The 18,749-nt window shown below is 39.8% G+C and overlaps 1 protein-coding gene across 18 annotated transcripts in view; it reads left to right on the top strand.

The window, feature by feature from the left end:
* Positions 1–18,749, top strand: part of LOC121300694 (receptor-type tyrosine-protein phosphatase S-like) — a 139,987-nt gene that overhangs the window by 9,247 nt on the left and 111,991 nt on the right. For 9 of the 18 annotated variants that reach the window (XM_041229375.1, XM_041229380.1, XM_041229389.1 and 6 more), the window contains exon 1: positions 18,475–18,612. The exons of 1 other annotated variant lie outside the window; for it this stretch is intronic. The gene's annotated coding sequence lies outside the window, so the exon portion shown is untranslated. Of the gene's footprint in view, positions 1–18,473; positions 18,613–18,749 lie in introns of those variants that run through there. 8 more of the 18 variants (XM_041229386.1, XM_041229391.1, XM_041229384.1 and 5 more) reach the window with 3 other exon arrangements.

Below are 18,749 nucleotides of genomic sequence, written 5' to 3'. Positions count from 1 at the left end.
GAATGACCACCCAGTTTCCAGGCGGTGTTTACTCTGTGTAATGCAATCCGTACCCACTGCCTGCCTTTTTGATTCTCCTCTGTCTAGCAAATTCTCTTTTCAATGTCCTTTTGATAAGACTATTATAAGACTTTTTTTTTTTTTACTTGTTTTATATTCTTTGGGTGAACGGAGGGACACTTACCAGAATAACTACTATCTTACATTATCAGTCTAGTCTGTGTATTCTGCTACCAGCCTGTAGAGTTTAGAAAGCACGCTCCAGACTGACTATCAACACCTGGCCTGGCTATTTCTGTATAACCACAAGATTGAGTGAAGTTTCACTTTCAAACACCTGTACAATGACAGCCATTTACATATTCCTCAAGTTGTTAAAAGCGATAAACAGAGGATTTTAATCGTTGACAATGTGGGCAGTTTTTAATAGGAGTTAAAGCTGTGGTCGGTGTTTTGCATCACACGATAGAATTAACAAATGTTGCTTCATGTTGAATTGCATACTGCTTTGTGGTTTTCCATATACTTCACAAAAAAACGGACAATTAAAAAAGGTGACATTTCGAAATCTAGCATGAAATACTGTACTACTATTATGGCTTCCAGTAGACTTTTGCAGTATCCTTTTGTAGTTTCTTTGATTACATAAGGCATCAAAATGATGTTCATAAAGTTTTTTTTTTAAAGTCTAGGTGAAGCAAAACTGTACCTGCTGAAGCACCTTGTCTATTCCCAGTGTGGTTAATACAGCCTCAGTTATGCTTTTGTTTTTACAACCCTTATGTCAAGTAAAAAATGTTCTTCAGCATGTACAGTAACCACAAGCTAGCTATTAAAAAAAGCCTACTTAAAAAGAAAGCTACCATCTAGTTGTATCCTGTATTGGGAACACCTTTTAAAATCAAATCTGTTAATGTTTCAAAACCTTGTACAAGTAAACAACTTGACACGTTAATTAATGATGCCCTGCCTTTATAATAGTTAATACTTTCCTTAATAGTTAGTAACATGAACATTTCACCTTTGCAGTTTACTACCCTGCGGCTAATGGTGGCTCACTGTATTTCATGTTGTTGCAATTAACAGGCAGTTATGCTAAACTACAGCTAAGTGAAACATGCAGTTACACTTCAAGCTTGTTTCCGTAATGGGTTCATATCAGAGCCAGCATCATGGCAGGAGTTTAAGGTTCTTGCTCTGTAGTGCAAGTCAAAGTTTTGTGAATGGGAGCCAATATGGGGGGTGTTTCTCAATAGCTGATTAAAGGAGGCAGCGTGGTTAATGTCCAGAAGGTCACCGGTTTAAATCCCACTGATGCAACTGACTGACTCACTGTGTGACCCTGAGCAAGTCACTTCACCTCCTTGTGCTCCGTCCTGCGGATGAGATGTTAAATCAGTGTCCTATTGTAAGTGACTCTGCATATAATGCACAGTTCACAGCCTGCCTCCGTAAAGCGCTTTGTCCACTATGAAAGGTGATATATAAAAAAAGATATTATTATTATTATTATTATTATTATTATTGCTCTGAAACGTCAAGATGGTGAAAACGCATCCAATACATTGACCAGATCAGAAAAAAACTCCAATTCGAACCTTTCATTAAGGGGCTTGTGAGTAGTTTCTTGTTGGTTTTAGAATTGCAAATGTTTTCTTCCAGACAAAAATAGCACTACTTTTAGTGCAGTTATTCTCTAATGGTCCTAATTACCCTCAGGGCTGTATTCTCTCAATGTCTAAAGTAACAGTTATTATGAAGATAATTTCCACTATCTGTGTAGCAATATAAATGACATGTAATTACATCGGCATTGATTGGGGAACACGAACATATGTAAGAATTCTGTATTGATTGTGTTGCTATATTGATCTACCTTTACCTTTTATCATTCATGCCATCCCTCTGGATATTCAGTATATTGTTATAATTGAGCCCTGGTGACTGAACAAAAAAGAAAGGCTGAACAAAGACTACACAAATAATGCCGAACGACAGATTCATATCTTTAAAATGTTATAAAATAATGTCCATTCAAGCCCACTTTTATTATGGGAATGGGTTCCTAATACAAATTCAACAACCCAGCATTTCATATGCAATGGTACAGCCACACAATAATAAGCTTGAAAGCCCCATTCATTATTTCTCTCTCTCTCTCTTTCTCTCTCTCTCTCTCTCTCTCTCAGGGTTCAGGGTGAATTCTCAGTCATTTCAAGATTAATGTCAGCCCCCTCTGCTGGCCAGTCTACAATCACAGCTAATACCACTTCATTGCTGGTTAATGTAGCCTGTACCTTGTGAAGTCAATACTAGAGAGGGGTTCGATCAAATCAGTATACAGCTCTGATTTATTTATTAATGTATGTCATTTCTCTGCCCTGCGGCCCATGTTCAATCAAACCTCCAGACCAATGGAAGAGATAAAAAAAGCTTGGCTTGCAAGCTATTTGCATTTATTTGTATTAAATAGCATGTTGGTATGCGTCTTCTATAGCGGGCTCATTCTCAAAAATGATGAAGATAAATCATTGATGGCCTCACACACACACGTTTGAACAAATACTGAAGTCACTGAGAATGACTGATTGGTACTTATCTTCGATTGATTAAGAAGGAAGTAGAAGCCTGAAGTGCAGAGAAAAAGGGCTCGAATGGTGCTTTAGAATACTAATTGTCCTCGGAACAAAGCAAATGGAATATATTCGTATGTAGCTAAGCTCTCTAACTTCCTACAGCATCAATATCAGGGCTGTAAGTGGGCTGGGTTGGTCTTTTTTAATACACCAAGAGTGAGAGAATGTGAAGAAGGGCGGCTGATAAAAACCGAAAGGTAATTAGTCATTGGGGGTCACTAATGAAGTAATTAGCAGGCTGCACCGTCCATTCTCATGTGAGAAAAGAAAGCGTTTATCTCTACGTTTGGATAGGGGTTTCTGGGTAAAACTACAGTGCTTTCTGCCTCACAGTGCTACAGCCCCTTGACCGCCAGTGTTTTATTCCCCCTATTTGTCTGTTGAACAAAGCAAGCAACGATAAAATCTGTAGTGATTTTTCCTGCTTAATGACGATATGCATTCACAGTTTCTTGGGAAGTATAATCAGAGTACCATTATAATACCAGTGCATAGCCCTGAAGAAACTTTAGCAAAACTATTGCCAGGTGAGCAATTGCAATGCAGTGGAATGGCATACTGTAGCACATTGGAGCTGAAACCGTAACCATGTCAACCACAATGGATTACCAATGGATAAGGGTTCGGGCTTCTGCGATGCCCTGAGTATTGTCACAATATCATATTGTTGCCACTGTGGCACTCCTTTACCAGTGGATACCCATGGTTGCTGCCCTGGTTTCACATGCTGCTTAGTACCTAACCATTGTAGTGCCATTGGATGTCCATTGAAAATGATTTGGTAAGGGTGTTTTTAATGTGTATAAGTTTCAAGGAATGGCAGGCTTTTCTCACTTTGGGTCAGTTACATTGTGCTTGCTACAGAAAGAGAATGCTGGTAATTGCAACTCTTGGGATGCCAAGATTGTCAGTTGCAGTGGTGTGCCCCCCACCCCCAAAATAGAGATTAAGAAATTGATTATTAACTCATTAACAAAGCAGGAGCCTGACATACAGATTACTTCTATTAATCCACATGGGTCTCACGAACAGGATCGCAGTTAGTTTTAATAAGGAGTGCAGTATTGGAAGCGTACAATTCCTGATGCCTTCACAGCACTGAAATACTGACCAGCAATGGCCCTAACAAGGCAATCATTAATCAGCAATGCTTTTTTGTGCCGGTTATTGACAGCTTCATGGCATTTTGACCTGAGAAATGGGTTTGCGATTGACAGATACAGCCCTTGGGAAGAAAGGAAATCTTAACATGCTGACTGGGAAATGCCTGGAGGAGGGTGGTGTTTGCAATCTAAATTAGTCGACAAATAAAAAAGGTACCTGCCCGCTCATTATTGCACAACTCAATGAGTCACAAATTCATTGAATTCATGGTTAGTCTAATTGACAGTAAATTGCGAAAGTATTATATTTGACTATGTAAGGGCCCTTCACTGATTCACAGTTTTCAATCTTTCTTTAAAAGTCACTCTAATCATTCTAGATGTTATTTATTTTAATTTTCTTTGATGCAAACTGTTGTGTTGTGTTCAATAATATGCTTCAATGGGGGGGGGGGGGTTCTGACTCCCAAGGCTGGTGCAAATTTCAAGCCCCTGTAGGATTGTTTTGTATGATGATGTTGGTTCACCGGTCCAGTGGCTCTTATGTATGGTTTCTGCTCATGATAATTGCTGAACTGTGCAGGGCTGTCAATATGATTCCAGACCCGAATAGACCACAGGACTTGAGCTGGTCCAGCCTGATCAATCTGATGCTGGTGGTGCAATTGTAATGCAGGCAGGGATGATTAAATATGGATTTTATCCCCCCAGCCTTCTGGGAAAAGATATAGATTTCAATTGTACTACTGCAATGTTTCAAAATACAATATTTAACAAAATGTGATTTAGCCTAGCCTTGTACAAAAAAACATTACAGCAGCTGTATATGTTTCCAGAGAGAGAGAGAGAGAGAGAGAGAGAGAGAGAGAGAGAGAGAGAGAGAATCATATTTTTTAATTAGCTACAATGTTTTGGCTTCTGCCTTTTTCACATAGCATGGCAGAACCTGTCCGGTAGACTAATGTTGTTTTTAATGATTAATACAAGTTTTTAGTTCATCAATTACTTTTCTTCATGAAGTATTTCTAGTGATTGATGAGAATCCTGTCTGATCCTGATTCTCCCTGGATATACAATTGTTTGCTCTGTAATTATATATATATATATATATATATATATATATATATATATATATATATATATATATACATATATTTTTTTTTTTTTTTTTTTTTTTCAAGAGTCAACTTCCCAGGTACTTCTAGGCTTTTTATTTCTATTTAAATCTATTAATGTGTTTGGGATGTCATTTACTGTACTACTATTAATACTTAATGATGTAACGATCTACAATTCCTTTCTATTTCAACCTTCAGGCTTCAGATATAGCTGGTGCTGTGAGAAGCAATATGCATTATTCTGCTTTAAATGGGAGGAGATGGGTGGGAACTGGCTGTAATATATATATATATATATGTGACATTGCTTTCTATTGCACTGTAGCAACAAAACCGAGACAAAATGCCTGTTTTCAGTCATTTGCACAACATGACTAATGGACCTATTGATATACTAGCGTGAGGCTGTCTATGATAATGGCTCAGTTGCATTTGGAGTGACAGGCGCTTTCTCAAGTGTGGAATTGTAGTGATGAGTTCTAAGCTCAGGGGGCCGGATTTATGTAGATACAAGCTTCTGCTGAGAGACGCAATCTGCATTATTCTGCCTTAAATGGGAGGGGATAGGTGGGAATAGACTGCAAAGCGTTATAGTGTATGCAGATGCTATGTTGTATCCATCAAAGATCTAGAGTTGATGAAGAGGGGATGTGAACAATTAGTAGATGCACTTAAAGAAAAAAAAAAACCCTAATGGTTTCAACCGGCTGTGATTTGCATTCGGATCTTGTTCAGGCTAGGTCAACACTGCTCATTTTAAGCAAATTCATTGCAAGACTTCAGTATCTCTCGATGACGTGTTCATTACCCGAACTGATGATTCCTTTATAGTGGTTGAGTACACTGGGGACCTTCTCATTGATAAGGGCTCCACCCACAGCGCAATGTTCTCTACCAAGGGACTGGTCATCAATCCTGAGAGGGTAGGGATGCTTAAATATTAATCAGGAACGTGATGAGTATTGCTGTGGTATTGCACCCAGATTACTGGCACATAAACACAGTCCAGCACACTCCTTAAGAACAGATTATGAAGGTCTTAAAAACACAGCCAGACTTTGTGATTGAAGGCTTTTTGACTGACCGACAGTGAAACAGGTGTGTATAGGAAAGAGCACTGGGGCACTTCTGTTTCTCCTGGGTTCGCTTAACCCCATGCATGGTTCAGTTCAGTGTTTTCTGTTGCAACAGAGGTGATTCCCATCTGTGCTGTTATTTGATCTGAGCTCTTCTCAGGACCCCTCAAGGGGAAAGGCCCCCGAAACACATACCTGACAATTAAAATGACCTTGTTTTAAAATCACAGTCTCATGCAGAAAGAAATATGGTTTAAAAAAATAAAAACCAGCGAGTGTGTTAATGCTCGAGCATCGCAGCTAACACGTGTATAATATTTATACAAAGACTATTATTAATTAAAGAGCACATTTGAGGGGGTAACTATACATTATGCCTGGGCCGATGTGTCGAGAATGCTGGATAACCTGCGCGTCACGTTTTGTAATCCGCAGGATTTCGTTTCTCCATAGAACATGATAACCCCTGGCATGGCACTCCCACATGTAATTCCCACTTATTCCAACACTGCAGCTCCGGTAATTAATAATTCATAGGTTGCATTTATCCCTGCTGCTCTCGGAAAGTTGAGAAAAACATTTTCTCAGGGCAGTGGAGTGAGCTGCCAGTGCCTTAGAGTTCTGGGGGATTGCCTGGGATCAGACAGACTGCTGTCTGGAAAAGGAGGGGGGTGGGGGGTCCCACGTCCAGGAATTTTTAGGATCAACTACAACATTAAGCTGGATGAGACTATATCCATGAGAAAGTCTTTGAGGCTCTGTGGTCCAGTGGTTAAAGAAACAGGCTTGTAATGAGGAGGTCCCCGGTTCAAATCCCAGCTCAGCCACTGACTCACTGTGTCACTTAACCTCCTTGTGCTCTGTCTTTTGGGTGAGACGTTCTTGTAGTGACTCTGCAACTGATGCATAGTTCACACACCCTAGTCTCATATCTTGTAAAGCGTTTTGTGATGGTGGTCCACTATGAAAGGTGCTATATAAAGATTATTATTTGAATAAATATTAAATAAATAACCTTACACTGGACTAGACCTATTGTTTAAACAGCACAACTGACCTACATGTTTTGAAAAGTTGAAAGTTTAGGAAAATTCTGGACACACGTCCTGTGTTCTGATATCATCTATAATAACTAAATGACGGGCAAGATAAGATATCTGACTGGCTTTGCTAGAGGACAGGTGTTTCGTTGGCAGGTGCTTCCATATACAAATGAATGAATTCACAAGTCTGCTATCTGATGATGTCAGCTACTACTGCCACTGTATCCTGGAATAAAAGCTAATGAATTGGTGTATAGAGGCATGAGAGCTGTGGTGCAGAGCCTGGGGGAAGGGGGTGGGGAGAAAGTAACGTTATTTACATGCAAGCGACAGGCAGTTTAATGAAAGATAGTGGGCTCTGTTTGATAGTACAGAGCGCCTTATTTAGAATATTGAGACAAATGGATGTATGGCAATGAAAGGCACTCCACTGATTAACTTGCCTGGGATAGTGTTTTATCTGTTTGCCGCTTGATGTATGACATCTTTTTAAGGCTTGGTCGAATGCAATCACAGGCAGTTTCATTGCCGGGCTGTGAGATGCTCTCGATTGCGTGGAGTGGTGATCCTTCAGAACGTATTGATCGTCCAGCATTGCGATCGTGTTTGAAAGGGGATAGTGTTAGATTGCAGCAGGGGCAAAGGTCACGATATTTTTGTGGCCTCGACCAAAAGTTTCCTCTCCAGGGAGTTTGTGTGCTGGATATGATTTCTTATTTCTGACATGTCCCTTTTCAATGTACTGCTTGTGAGGACAACTCTAGGGGAAAGTGTGAAAAAAAGTAATTTGTCTTGGATGGATATGGAAACCCCTGAGTCTCTATCAGACTTAAATCAAAGTTGGTCAGATCAGCTGTCTTGCTGTCCTGACTGAAACTAGCATCAGGGAAATGCAGCTTGTATATACTGTAGGGGATGAATACCATTTGCATAACATGAGCACTGTATTACTTGCTTAAGTCTTGGATTATAGCAGTGGTACCCAACTCCGGCCCTGGAGATCTATTCCAGTCTTGTTTTTTTTTTTTTTTTTTTTGCTCCAAGCATGTTCTAATGTAGTTAATTGAAGCTGTTAAATGGCAATTAACTAATTTAGGACCTGCTTGGAAGACCAGGACCGGAGTGGATCTCAAGGGCAACAGTTCTGTACCACAGGACTATAGGCATTAACAGTACAGAAGGACAGCAATATGTTCCAAGCTTTCATGAGGGTCATATAATAATGCCGCAATTGCTACAAACAAACACCTACAAGCCTAATATTATGCAACACACCTGTATCATACCATGTGTCTCCATTGCAACTAATAATATATGCCGATTTTGATATCTCAAAGCAATACATTAAGAAACAAACTATCTGTTTTGAACTACGCACATGGAAATGCATGTACAGAGACGTCACAAAGCCCTGTGGAATGGTTTGAAGTGAAAGTCCTTTGCAATGTCAGTGATTTTAATTTGGCTTGTGCATGGACACAGTGCATTTCTGTTCTGTGTGATTGGGTATGAAAGAGCCTTTCTCCTGTCTGCCCAGCTGTGCTGCCCTTTTCTAGTTTCAAGAGTGCTGGGGTGAGGGGGCAGGGTTCAAATGTCACTACAGGGCTGCCCTAGGGACTCACTTATACAGTATCATTGTGAAATACCATAGTAACTTATATCTCAGTAATTCATTTAGTGCACTGTTTTAATGTTATGTGTTTTGATAGATGTCAAAAAGGTGATATGTTTTAATTTGGCAGACGTAGGAACTTATATCAACTTTTTAAGGAACGTCTTCTTCAATGTTCATATATATATAAAAAAAAAATGAATTAACAAGCATTCCTTAAAACACTCTTTCTTTCTATTTATTATTCTGTAATATTCTTGTCAATTAAAATGTATTGGTATTTTTGGGGAAAAAAAACAAAAAACGAAGAGACTGTATTACCTTCAAACCTAAATGTCTTTTGTGATTGTCTCCTTTATGGTCTAAAACAGCATCAGGTTAGTGTTCCTTGACTCTTGAAAGTCAGTAATTAAGCTATAAATATTTAGACCTGTCTGCAAATCCCCTGTTAGGTCCCCCACACTGATAGTAACTGTTTCTCCAGCAGTCTCCTATTATTTTGTCAAGGCAGACAGCTCAGTATTGCCCTTTAAACACTGTTTATTAAATTGCCCCCCTGGGTAGATAATAGAGCCCTAATCCTCGCTGCCACTTTGAGCACACCCCTGCTTTTGTTCCCGAGGAAGAGACCTCATTGTGTTGCCTGCCCCCTGGTGGGACCAGTCCCTCGGGTTAAGGACGGCTTGATGCACCAGGTGAGATCCTTGAAGGCAGCTCCCTCCTGCTCTCCTTCTTAGCAACAGATGAATTTGAGCCAATAGCACGCCATATATATTGCGATGCAGTATGCTTTGGTGCTGATTGGGGTCGGTGAAACTAGATTTAAAGCTCCACATTGGTGATGATTCTCAAAGCTTTTAATCTTGGGTTATTTCAAGTTTTAAAACCCATGAGACTGTTCTGGACTACTGATCGTTTCATTAGCGTCAGTTGAAGAGTTTAATAAATTTCGAGCCCTGTTTTCCTTGAAGATGGTTAGGCAGGGCCAGATGTATTAGGTTTTTGTGGATGGAGGACAGCACTTTCCATCAAAGCTTTATCTGAATCAGACTGAATGTGTATCAGACCCAAATAAGCAAGCACTCAGGAGAGGACAAGCATGTATCGTAGAATGAATCTATTTGTTTTATTGTTACTTCATATATAATATATAGAAGTATGCATTGTGAAATGCAGGTAGAAACAAAATAAGTCATTCTTTACCTCTAAAAGAGGTCTGAAAAATATAGATTAGCCAAGAAAAAAAAACTACTGTATCTGCCACAGCTTAAAATAACTACTCCTGTATGGACAGAATGGTGCGTTTCATATTGAGGGACTGACGATGTAGTCAGATGTCTGTCTATATGTCACTTTTATTATTATGTGTATGCTGTCTATAGAGAATTCATATTCATACGAGTTCATCCTTCGCTAGAGCTCAGTGACAGATGCATGCTGATAAGTATCGTATGATTGCTGATTAATGTCCTGAACATACGCAAAAAAAATGCCAATTTCCACTGGCTTGTACAATCGCCTCTAAAATCCTTTTAGAGTAGGGATTTCAGTTAATGGTGTTTGCAGCCTTTAAGTGATATAAATGTGTGCGCGTGCGTGTGTTTCAACTGCCCTTCTTAACGAGATCCTCAAACTCTTACAAAGTAGGTTTGCCTTGGTCTTCAACTCAACTCTGCTAGCCCCGCCCACTCTACAAAGATAGACAGAGCTTGGGGCAGGGTTACAGAGTTTGAAGGTTACATCGTCACATGACTTGAATGAAATGAGAAATTCTGTTCCCCCCAGGCAAGCTCACAGCCTGGTAAAGAGAGGTATAGAGAGACATTGTGATAACTTAGTGCTGCGGTACCAGTAACCAGAACCACACTGAACAACTGCTGGCTCCAGTACACAGTAATGGAAATATAAAAAGGAATTCAAAGATACCGTCTAGTACCAAGTTATGCCAGTAGCGCAGCACAAGGACTGTTTTTGTTTCAATTATATTTTTTTAGGCAGGAGATTTCTCGAAGCCTGTAAGCGATGCTATGCTAAGAAAGATAGGCAGCGTCTGCTCTGCTTACATTATCTTGCTTCCCTGGCTGTGTCTAAGGCACGCCTTTGGTGATGTTAAGTCTGATTAATCTTTTGATTGGTTTAATCCGCCAGTGCGGCAGAAATCTCCCGGTGAAATCTCCGCCAATCCGCGAGTCCCTTTCTCTGTTGCATATCAAAGGTAAAGGAAGGTCAGGCCTCTCTGCTAGGAAATTCTGCAGCTGATTAACAAGCACAGACATTATAGATTTTAAAATCATCCTTTCCTTGCAGCACGACTTTCTTGTTCCCTGCTAGCGCAGATAGAGTTAACCATTTTGAAGTTTCAATGACCGGAAGGTTTCTCATGATCACAAATGATTACTGTTGATTTGATGATTTTAACATGATTTGATGATTTGTTGATTTGATGATTTTAACAGTAATGGTGATAGTTAACACAAAGTTTATGGCAAACGGGCCACACCCCACAGGTTTATTAGATAGCAACTGGCATCTCTAACATGTTTTTTTTTTACTATATTAAATTAGCATCTCCCTGTTGGAAACTAGTTTCAGTCATGAGAGGCAAGACAGCAGCTGCCTGGAAGAAATAAAAATATAAGGGAATTGATTCCAGTTTATAAAGTCTCATATGTTCTCAACAGAGGGCTTGTTTGGCTGGTAGATCTGTATTCAAATTATTAGTGATGCTTAACACTGAATCTATGGGTCGTTATAGAGACTTAGCAGCAGATTTTCCAAGCCCCTATTAGACTTTTGGCCTGCCAGCCCTGGTCCTGGAGAGCCACAATCCTGCAGGTTTTCTGGGTCTCTTTAAATCATCAATGACAAAAGACCTGAACGTTTTTTTAGTGTTGACCACATGAGAAAAATAATTGGTTCAATTCAGTAATTGAGAACTCAGGTGGAATGAAAACCAGAAGCAGCTGTGGCTGTCCAGGACTAGAGTTGGCCTCCCTTGAATTAGCGTCGAAACCACTTCAGGCCGTTGTGATTGGGAAGTAAAAGCGCTCTCAAATTATTGAACGCCCCCCGCCCCCCTGCCCCCGGTTATGGTACATGGGACCAGACAGATAAACCTGTTTTATATAGTAGATTAACGCTGTTCTCTAAACGGAGAGGAAAAAAAATAAAAAATTCCAATTAAAATGTAGGATCAACATTTAAATAAAATTTAATAGGACACACTGTGTTAGTCAATTAAAGAAAATCTTTTATTTCTTTATAAACACCAATTATCTTTCAGTAATTACCGTGTCTTATTTTACAGCCTTGCCGAATGTTAATCGGTGTTTTACAGAAATACAAGAGAAGCTTTCTAACCAAACAATGCGCATGTTGGAATGTGTGCTAACAACGTACTAAGACACAGAAACACATTGAGGTAATTAAAGGACTATTGGTAATTAATAAATACCAGCTATTAAATCCATATTTCACAGCACATTTAAATACAGTTAAAATTATTTGCTTAGCTTTTGGTCTTTATTAGAAACAAATGAGATTATAATTAGACTACAGGGTTCCCTGATACATGTTAATTGCTGGACGCTGGACTTGTAACGTAAATCAGTTGGCGCAGAATGGATTTCAGACGTGTGTTTCGGATACTGTGTTAGATTACTTGTGTCTGCTCAATGAGCTGAACTGGATAATTTGCCTTCAAACCTCCATCATCGGACACTTGCAACAGCCCAGCATGATTTAGCAAGCAGACGGTTCTGTGCCTTGATTTACGTGTGTGTCAGGCAATTTGAACTGAAGAGCAGCTCCTGAACCCATGAAACAGGCATGAAAAAGACAGTATCTGATTGACTCCGGTAACCACTGAGAATGATTGTGAACATCATATAAGGGGGTAGCGTTTTGAAACAACGTATTCTTCAACAGCTGTTTTAATAGATATAGACGTAACTTTATTATAATAAAATCTTCTCTCCTCCTACCCCCCCTCGCCACTTTTTTCTTTATTATTAAAAAAAAGCTTTCTTTTTCTGTCAATCATATGAACACACAGCATCCAGTCTTTATTTATTGATTTCTTCCTGGCTGTAGTGTTATTTTCTGGTACGTGTTACAGCGGTACTCAGCGCACTACGCTTGCTCGCACATACCTAAACAACTTCCATTAAGAAAGCAGGGAATCGCCCAGTCAAATCTGATACGTTATGCTGTTTTCAGTCTTTTACATCTTGAATTGAATTTATCATATTTTTCCACCATTAAGAAAACAGTACGCCAAGTATAATTAATGGTAAATGCACCTCTGTTTGACAATAGGAAAACACACATCAGATTGCAATTGATTGCATCTGTACCAAAATCAGGCTACCACTTTCAATGTGACATCGTATCACTTTCTGACATGACACGGGTCAAATTGTGGTATGTGTACCACATTGTGATGATGTACCACTTTCTAACACTATATTGGTATTAAAATAAAGCTAAAGCTGCTAGCGATCACATCGCTGTGGAAATGCAGCTGATGGCAGGATGCTATGATGGAGCTGAGCTGTAATGAGGGCAGATTATCAGGGATGATCCCAGCTTTCTGGACCTTGGGTTTAAAGATGCGGAGGTCAGACTAGGCCTCTGGTTTCATGTCACAAATCCCCCGCCAGCTGATAATAATAATAATAATAATAATACAAACATGAATACGTTCTTATTTCTTTCTTAGAATCATCATTTACAGTTTTGGGAGGGAAAATGCTGCACGTTTCAGGAGATTTGTTTAAAGCTGCAGTGAAAACTTTGATTTCTTGTGGTTTGTCGGTTGTCTGGGTTCCACTGTTTCGCTGTCTCTGCGTTCTACTGTAGATCTTGTTAATTCGTTTAACAAGATCTACAAAGGTAGATCTAGCAGTACGGACAGAACTCTGCAAAAAAATGAATACCTAAAAAAAAGTGTAAATCTAGTAATTTTCAACATAAGCAAAATGATTTTACTGGCTGTTTTAAGGAGAAAAACCATGTTATGCTGGCCTACTGTATTATTCATATAAAACTGCATGTGTGAAACGCAGCAACAGGTATTTAGAACTGTATCTGTTTAACATCTCATCTGTCGGTTGTAGTCCTGCATCAGCTGGTTTACATTAAAAAGCACAAATAAAAAAAAAAGGAAATATTTTCCCTCGGTCGAGAAATTCCACCTGCTTCATGCTTCGGTGCTCCTCCACTGCGTTCATCAAGCCGCAGTTACTGCTCTTTGAGTGGGCGCTGAGAGCAGCTTTCTATTAAAACATAAATGTGACAAACGATGTAGAATAGAGCAGCCAGGGAGACTGCCCTCTGCCCTTTCAAGGTCAGTATTATCTCTTTTAGTTTTAATTTCATATTGAGAAAAATATTGCTGACCTTACTATTAAGAGAGAGAGGGGAACACCCCCAGTACGCTAATAGGGCAAGCTGAGGATCGCAGTTTTTTTTTCTTATGTCAGTAGTCTTGAAATTTTAATTGGTTCAGGGAGCAGCCTTGTTGTGTTCAGCAGCGGAAGAGGGAGAGGGGAGCAGGGATTTGAGGGAATAAGCAGTCACATTTCAGCAAAGAGGAAACGCGTTTGTTTAACCCCGTGCTGTGTGCTGGGAATTCTGAACGGCACAAAGGATCACAATCATTAACAAACCTTTACCTGGCTATGAGCTTGTCTGGAGAATCCTAAATGCCGGCAATGCATTAATCTTTAATGCGTTCACTATGCATTTAGTAAAAAGCATACATTTGCAACGTATATTAAATATACAGTATACAGCTAACTATCCCATATAGGAAAGCTATATTCCTTCTATATGTGTTGGAAAGGATCCTAGTGAAAGCTGTGTTTGCTAGCACTGTATATCCCTTATTTCCCCTCTCCTAATCTCCTTTTTTTTTTTAAACAGTCCAGAGGACACAAAATCGACTCTTGTCCGTCCGCTGCTTGCAGCTGTGAACAGTTTTGATTGGCTAGGCTAGAATCAAAGTGGCCTGTCAGATTGAAGAATCGTGTAAGCCTGCTGGTTGGTTGTCGTGGAAACCGTGCCCCTGGAGGCTTCTTGGGCCTGCGGGCTTCGCTTAAAGGCGGAGAAGAAAAAAAAACATTTCTGGAGCCAATTACTGACTACTGAGAAGCAGGCAGGAGAGAAAAAAACAATTTGAGGAGGTGGCTAAGCCACTCCTGGTATTGATATAGTACAGTATCCCCTTTTTCAACAACTGGCATTTTCACATGGAAGAGACGTACAGTAAAACCTGCTTAGTGTCGCTCCTGTGAACCATCCACTTAATATCACCACATTAAAATCTCCCGGCCTTGATGGGAACCCATAGGGAGAAGTTCCTGATAATGTCACTTTGTTTTTTAACAATATCACTCACATCTAAGAGTCATACAACTGATTACTAATATTGCTTTGGGAAATAAACTAATAAGATTTGAAGGTTTACATGTAAACAGACTGGTGCACAGTATTACGATGCTCCCAATATAAATAGCACAGCATAAAACCTTTCCAATCTCATAGATGTTGATCCTTAGCAGTTATTGCTCAATACAGCAGGTACATTCGGTATGGATTTCCCTCTTGGGGTTATAGACGTGTGGGTACCCAGCCCCCGGCCGCACAGTGAGACCCGCAGCACGTTCAATCTGGAATCGCCCGGAGCCATTTCAGCAAGACAGCTTCCTGTCTAAGAGCCACTGCGAGGCATTTGCCTGCTGAATTAGTAACCTTTTTCTAGCTGGCTAGGGGAGGTATTCCAAGGTTCAAATACGGTTTTAAAATTGTACTATTCGAGTTTGAAGGTGCTCAGCATGTACGAGTTTTACAAAGTGATATTTCTAATCATATTCTATAATTGTTACTAGGATAATTACTAACATGTTTATATATTTGTTTATAATCACTACAATACAGCATGGATACAAAAAGTCTTAAAGTCTTAATGTTTTTAGTATCCCTTACATGAATTGTCGTACTTTTTTTTTTCAGTGCTGTTAAGTGCTAAAACATACGCCACCAACTTGCTTTCAAATGCCTGTGATCTGGGCAAACAAAGAAAACCCTTTCGCACACGTTTGTGTAAGCAGGCCTGTAATATATAAAAGCTGCATCTCCCAGTGCCAGGTTAGTTTCAGTCATGATGCGCAAGACAACAGATCTGACAGATTTTATCAAGTGCACTTGCAGATGCCTGCCGTTTTCACATTATATCTCCCTATTGACAGCGTTATAACAGGTGTGTCTAGTTTTTCGTCCTCCAGCTCTCACGTCTGCATGTGCTTTTCGGGTCTTTACTAGTCAGTGACTCAGCCGATGAAAGAATATAAGGGACACAGCATCTACCTGCGAGTTGCAGATCTTAAGAGGCTGAATCGTTTCTCCTTGGATCTTTGAGCTGTTTAAAGCTGTGAAAGCCATTGTGTCGTACTACAGCCTCTGGTTTTTTGCCAGGCATTCCAACGACCCTAACCTAACCAGCAAAGGGTCACACAAAGAATTCTAGGAATTCCAATTATCAGTAGTGTTCTAATGCATTGCAGTTCAGGGAGCCTGGCTAGGGAGCTTGCTAGCCCCTTTTACTGCATGCTTGCTGTGTGTTTGACAAGCTCCCCGATAGCCTTTTTTTTTTCCAGCCTGTGGTAAGGCTAGCGGATGTTAATCTTGTGTTTAGTGCTCTGGGAAAGAATGGGGAATGCCAAAGCAGGAGGGAGGGGAGAAAAAATACTACCGGCAGCAGGTTAATTGAGAAACCTAACATACAGAACACGCTGCTTTTACAAAACAAAATCAAATTACTGTTCTTGTTTTTTTTTCATTGTTTATTTGTTTTAAAATCTAGCTGAAAAAATATGCAATAATCTGTCACAGGGAAATATTTGTCTAATAATGTAAACTATTTTTTTTTTTGTAACAATAAATCTTACCTGTTTTTTGCACTTCCTTCAGCTACATAGGTCTCAAAGGTGCAGTTTTTAAAGTGTTTTAGCAAACATGTATTTGAATTTGAACACAGTGTTTTTAACATGATATGGAACTACATTCGCTTCAAGAAAGTTCTTAGTTTCCATGCCTTATTCTCAGGAAATCTATTACACTTCCTGGGTCATTTCCCCTCAGCAGTACCTACTGGTTAAAAGCCTGTCAGTCAATAGGGGAAGCAGCTGATTGGTTACTGACAGTGCCCTGAAGGGATGGGGACAGTTTCACTCTCCAGGAAACATGACCAGGAACAATCTGAAACAATGGCTTGCAACTAGAGATTTCTTGAGTGTACTACTGCATGTTTTAAAGTAACAAAATGCATGTTTTATTATAATTCCAAACTGCAGCCAGATATAACAGAATGGAAATGCATTGGGTTGCTGCAGAGGTAGTCCACTGCAGAAGTCGCTGAAGGTAAAAAGAGACGACAGCAGCAACAATCCCCTTTCCGTCCGGCTCATTACAAAGTTATGGATTGCTGTTGTCAACCTGTGAGTGCACTGTTATCATTCGCCACAAAAGCACCAGTCACAAAACACATTTCCATACCCAAGCGACATTTCCCATGCTTAAGATTTTCCTCATGACAGTAAAAGCCGGCATATTGCACAAGATTTATTGCAGTGATTAAATTAGGCAGCAGTGAATAAGCAGCACAAAGAAAATACATTTTCAAAAGTAAAGCAAATGTTTGACTTGGTGTTTTAAATGGCACCAGAGACACCACGGTGCGTATGGGCTCCAGCCTTACACCAATTCATTGTTACAAAACGTTTTGAATGTTAAAATCACCTGTGGGCATTTCCTCCTGGCACTCATCCAACGTCTTTTTACGTGGTCATTATCTCCTGTTTCAAAGATGAAAAATAGAACTAGCAGCAGGCTCATGCAGGCACACTCTCTCCTGCAGCTCTTCCCAGATCATGAAATCAATATTCTGTAAACGATGACCCTCAAATAGGAGATCTACGCTGGGTTAAGAGTGTAATTGTAACATACTGAGAATATGCCGGAAAAAAACGAGAGATGTAAATAAATGGTGACGAGCAGATTCATCAATGTGTAGATTAGATGTCAAAATGAAAGCAAAAGCAACGTTAATCACTATCTGTAATGTTTATTAGCCAAAACAAAACCTCAGAATGACAAATCTGCATGCTGGATTTTTGTACAAAGCTTCAAGCAAGGTCTGAATGCTTTGATGTGGATTCCCAGTTAACTGTTAACTGAGCTGGTAAAAGATTTTAGTCAGGATGGTTTCAATTTAGATTTCCTGCAGCCCAAGAAAAGCATACCGATAAGTATGAATCTAGTTTTCAGAACCATTGCAGCTACATAGATTCTCAAATTGACAATGCAAATCCCAACAGGAATGGAATGCGTGTGCGTTCTATTCCATGCAAGCAAAGCAAAGCGAGTCACAAACATAAAGCCCACTTCTCAGCACGCTGCCTTGCTGACAGGATGGCGGATACAATCCCTCCCTCACCGTGGTATCAAATATCAGGCCTCCTGAGTCCCTCATCTGTTTTCAATCGGTAGTGTCATTCACAAACCTGGTCACATGACCCGTGAAGGGATTTGCTTTGTTCACTGAGGGGCCATCTTACGCATCCCCCCCCCCCCCCCCCCCTCCAAAAAAAAAAAAAAAAAAAAAAAAAAAAAATTGTCTCCACAAACAGCACTACCAGCAAGAGGGCTCAGAGACACGGAGCGCTGTGTTCGCTTTGTGCAGCCTGTCCGTTCCAGAGCGACAGTCTCACTCAACGCATTCTCATAACGGAATAGCTGGGGTTTTTTGTATTTGTATACAGTATTAAAACACAATCATTTTTTTGGGGGGGTTGAGGGCTGGGGAATTTGTGTTTTTTTTTTTTTTTTTTTTTTGTGGTCGACCTAATTTATTCCTTTGGATATAACAAAAACGAGGATTTTCAATTTTTCTTCTCGTTGCCCCCCCCCCCCCCCCCAGGAGGGGGGCTTTAAAAAAATAAAAAGTCTGGACAAGAAAAATAAGGTAAGCGAACAAGATGTGTGTGTGTGTGTGTGTGTTATTTAAAATGCTAAAAATTTAACTAACCTAATAGAAAAAAAAAAAAAAAAACATTTTGCATTAAAGTGAAGAACTGTATTGTATGTATATATATTGACTAT

This window comes from Polyodon spathula, chromosome 26 (assembly GCF_017654505.1).
Source record: "Polyodon spathula isolate WHYD16114869_AA chromosome 26, ASM1765450v1, whole genome shotgun sequence".
Classification (NCBI taxonomy): Eukaryota; Metazoa; Chordata; class Actinopteri; order Acipenseriformes; family Polyodontidae; genus Polyodon; species Polyodon spathula.
This window is presented reverse-complemented; position numbering and strand designations above follow the sequence as displayed.